The sequence below is a fragment of the Schistocerca gregaria genome, unplaced genomic scaffold, assembly GCF_023897955.1.
Source record: "Schistocerca gregaria isolate iqSchGreg1 unplaced genomic scaffold, iqSchGreg1.2 ptg000280l, whole genome shotgun sequence".
NCBI classification, from domain to species: Eukaryota; Metazoa; Arthropoda; class Insecta; order Orthoptera; family Acrididae; genus Schistocerca; species Schistocerca gregaria.
Window position 1 is genome coordinate 377,011 of NW_026061773.1, and position 4,977 is coordinate 381,987.

Consider the following 4,977-nt stretch of genomic DNA (forward strand, 5'->3'; position numbering starts at 1 on the left):
GGACTAGCAGCCGAATTGCACGCGAGATTGTGAAAAGTGTTCATATGTAGTAAAAACCTGAGAAATCCGTCTGTATTCGTCATTTGGTATGGAATCGACTTAAAGCCAGATCGTCACATTGGCCGCTCTTCTCTCTGAAACGGTTGTACTTATCGTCTGCAAAGCTATGTCGCATGCTGCGGTTTGTGGAGACACTAAATGCACCATAGTAGAACACAGATGTAGCTTCTAAGTTGATGTAATAGCCAGTAAGAAGTAGTACAATTCAAGTTTCAGGTATCGATTATTGACTTTTTAGCTGGCCTTGGTGCATTGGACGTGAGCTAGGACCTTAAGACTCTGCATGAAACGAGGACTAGCTGCCGAGTTGCACAGGAGAATGTGAAAAGTGTTCATATGTAGTAAAAACCTGAGACATCCGTCCGTTTTCGTCATTTGTTGTCGAATCGCCTTAAAGAAAGATCGTCATATTGGCCTCTCTTCGCTCTGAAACGGTTGTACTTATCGTCTGCAAAGCTATGTCGCGTGCTGCGGTATGCGGAGACACTAAAAGCACCATAGTAGAACACAGATGAAGCTTCTAAGTTGATGTAATAGCCAGTAAGAAGTAGTACATCTCAAGTTCTAGGTATCGATTATTGACTTTTTAGCTGGCTTTGGTGCCTTTTACATGAGCTAGGACCTTAAGATTCTGCATGAAAGGAGGACTAGCAGCCGAGTTTCACGGGAGGATGTGAAAAGTGTTCATATGTAGTAAAAACCTGAGAAATCCGTCCGTTTTCGTCATTTGTTATCGAATCGACTTAAAGCCAGATCGTCACATTGGCCGCTCTTCTCTCTGAAACGGTTGTACATATCGTCTGAAAGCTATGTCGCGTGCTGCGGTATGCGGAGACACTAAAAGCACCATAGTAGGACACAGATGAAGCTTCTAAGATGATGAAATAGCCAGTAAGAATTAGTACAATACCAGTTTTAGGTATCGATTATTGACTTTTTAGCAGGCTTTGTTGGCTTGGACATGAGCTAGGACCTTAAGATTCTGCATGAAAGGAGGACTAGCAGCCGAGTTGCACGGGAGAATGTGAAAAGTGTTCATATGTAGTAAAAACCTGAGATATCCGTCCGTTTTCGTCATTTGTTATCGAATCGACTTAAAGCCAGGTCGTCACATTGGCCGCTCTTCTCTCTGAAACGGTTGTACATATCGTCTGCAAAGCTATGTCACGTGTTGCGGTATGTGGAGACTCTAAAAGCACCATAGTAGAACACAGATGATGCTTGTAAGTTGATGTAATAGCCAGTAAGAACTAGTACAACTCAAGTTCTAGGTATCGATTATTGACTTTTTAGCTGGCTTTGGTGCCTTGGACATGAGCTAGCACCATAAGATTGTGCATGAAAGGAGGACTAGCAGCCAAGTTGCACGGGAGAATGTGAAAAGTGTTCATATGTAGTAAAAACCTGAGATATCCGTCCGTTTTCGTCATTTGTTATCGAATCGACTTAAAGCCAGATCGTCACATTGGCCACTCTTCTCTCTGAAACGGTTGTACTTACCGTCTGAAAGCTATGTCGCGTGCTGCGGTATGCGGAGACACTAAAAGCACCATAGTAGGACACAGATGAAACTTCTAAGATGATGAAATAGCCAGTAAGAATTAGTACAATACCAGTTTTAAGTATCGATTATTGACTTTTTAGCAGGCTTTGGTGCCTTGGACATGAGGTAGGACCTTAAGATTCTGCATGAAAGGAGGACTAGCAGCCGAGTTACACGGGAGGATGTGAAAAGTGTTCATATGTAGTAAAAACCTGCGAAATCCGTCCGTTTTCGTCATTTGTTATCGAATCGACTGAAAGCCAGTTCGTCACATTGGCCGCTCTTCTCTCTGAAACGGTTGTACATATCGTCTGCAAAGCTATGTCGCGTGTTTGCGGTATGTGGAGACTCTAAAAGCACCATAGTAGAACACAGATAATGCTTGTAAGTTGATGTAATAGCCAGTAAGAAGTAGTACAACTCAAGTTCTAGGTATCGATTATTGACTTTTTAGCTGGCTTTGGTGCCATGGACATGAGCTAGGACCATAAGATTCTGCATGAAAGGAGGACTAGCAGCCGAGTTACATGGGAGGATGTGAAAAGTGTTCATATGTAGTAAAAACCTGAGAAATCCCTCCGTTTTCGTCATTTGTTATCGAATCGACTTAAAGCCAGATCGTCACATTGGCCGCTCTCCTCTCTGAAACGGTTGTACTTATCGTCTGAAAGCTATGTCGCGTGCTGCGGTATGCGGAGACACTAAAAGCACCATAGTAGGACACAGATGAAGCTTCTAAGATGATGAAATAGCCAGTAAGAATTAGTACAATACCAGTTTTAGGTATCGATTATTGACTTTTTAGCAGGCTTTGGTGACTTGGACATGAGCTAGGACCTTAAGATTCTGCATGAAAGGAGGACTAGCAGCCGAGTTGCACGGGAGAATGTGAAAAGTGTTCATATGTAGTAAAAACCTGAGAAATCCGTCCGTTTTCGTCATTTGTTATCGAATCGACTTAAAGCCAGGTCGTCACATTGGCCGCTCTTCTCTCTGAAACGGTTGTACATATCATCTGCAAAGCTATGTCACTTGTTGCGGTATGTGGAGACTCTAAAAGCACCATAGTAGAACACAGATGATGCTTGTAAGTTGATGTAATAGCCAGTAAGAACTAGTACAACTCAAGTTCTAGGTATCGATTATTGACTTTTTAGCTGGCTTTGGTGCCTTGGACATGAGCTAGCACCATAAGATTGTGCATGAAAGGAGGACTAGCAGCCAAGTTGCACGGGAGAATGTGAAAAGTGTTCATATGTAGTAAAAACCGGAGAAATCCGTCCGTTTTCGTCATTTGTTATCGAATCGACTTAAAGCCAGATCGTCACATTGGCCGCTCTTCTCTCTGAAACGGTTGTACATATCGTCTGCAAAGCTATGTCGCGTGTTTGCGGTATGTGGAGACTCTAAAAGCACCATAGTAGAACACAGATAATGCTTGTAAGTTGATGTAATAGCCAGTAAGAAGTAGTACAACTCAAGTTCTAGGTATCGATTATTGACTTTTTAGCTTGCTTTGGTGCCATGGACATGAGCTAGGACCATAAGATTCTGCATGAAAGGAGGACTAGCAGCCGAGTTACATGGGAGGATGTGAAAAGTGTTCATATGTAGTAAAAACCTGAGAAATCCCTCCGTTTTCGTCATTTGTTACGGAATCGACTTAAAGCCAGGTCGTCAAATTGGTCGCTCTTCTCTCTGAAACGGTTGTACTTATCGTCTGCAAAGCTATGTCGCGTGCTACGGTATGTGGAGACACTAAAAGCACTATAGTAGAACACAGATGAAGATTCTAAGATGATGTAATAGCCAATAAGAAGTAGTACAATTCAAGTTTTAAGTATCGATTATTGACTTTTTAGCTGGCTTTGGTGCCTTGGACATGAGCTAGCACCATAAGATTCTGCATGAAAGGAGGACTAGCAGCCGAGTTGCCCGGGAGGATGTGAAAAGTGTTCATGTGTAGTAAAATCCTGAGAAATCCGCCCATTTTCGTCATTTGTTATCGAATCGACTTAAAGCCGGATCGTCACATTGGCAACTCAACTCTCTGAAACGGTTGTACTTATTGTCTGCAAAGCTATGTCGCGTGCTGCGGTATGTGGAGACACTAAAAGCACCATAGTAGAACACAGATGAAGCTTCTAAGTTGATGTAATAGCCAGTAAGAAGTAGTACAACTCAAGTTTTAGGTATCGATTATTGACTTTTTAGCTGGCTTTGGTGCTTTGGACATAGCTAGGACCATAAGATTCTGCAAGAAAGGAGGACTAGCAGCCGAGTTGCATGGGAGAATGTGAAAAGTGTTCATATGTAGTAAAATCCTGAAAAATCCGTCCGTTTTCGTCATTTGTTGTCGAATCGACTTAAAGCCAGATCGTCACATTGGCCGCTCTCCTCTCTGAAACGGTTGTACTTATCGTCTGAAAGCTATGTCGCGTGCTGCGGTATGCGGAGACACTAAAAGCACCATAGTAGGACACAGATGAAGCTTCTAAGATGATGAAATAGCCAGTAAGAATTAGTACAATACCAGTTTTAGGTATCGATTATTGACTTTTTAGCAGGCTTTGGTGCCTTGGACATGAGCTAGGACCTTAAGATTCTGCATGAAAGGAGGACTAGCAGCCGAGTTGCACGGGAGGATGTGAAAAGTGTTCATATGTAGTAAAAACCTGAGAAATCCGTCCGTTTTCGTCATTTGTTATCGAATCGACTTAAAGCCAGATCGTCACATTGGCCGCTCTTCTCTCTTAAACGGTTGTACATATCGTCTGCAAAGCTATGTCACGTGTTGCGTTATGTGGAGACTCTAAAAGCACCATAGTAGAACACAGATGATGCTTGTAAGTTGATGTAATAGCCAGAAAGAAGTAGTACAACTCAAGTTCTAGGTATCGATTATTGACTTTTTAGCTGGCTTTGGTGCCTTGGACATGAGCTAGCACCATAAGATTCTGCATGAAAGGAGGACTAGCACCCGAGTTGCACGGGAGAATGTGAAAAGTGTTCATATGTAGTAAAAACCGGAGAAATCCGTCCGTTTTCGTCATTTGTTATCGAATCGACTTAAAGCCATATCGTCACATTGGCCGCTCTTCTCTCTGAAACGGTTGTACTTATCGTCTGAAAGCTATGTCGCGTGCTGCGGTATGCGGAGACACTAAAAGCACCATAGTAGAACACAGATGAAGATTCTAAGATGATGTAATAGCCAGTAAGAATTAGTACAATACCAGATTTAGGTATCGATTATTGAATTTTCAGCTGGATTTGGTGCCTTGGACATGAGCTAGGACCTTAAGATTCTGCATGAAAGGAGGACTAGCAGCCGAATTGCACGGGAGAATGTGAAAAGTGTTCATATGTAGTAA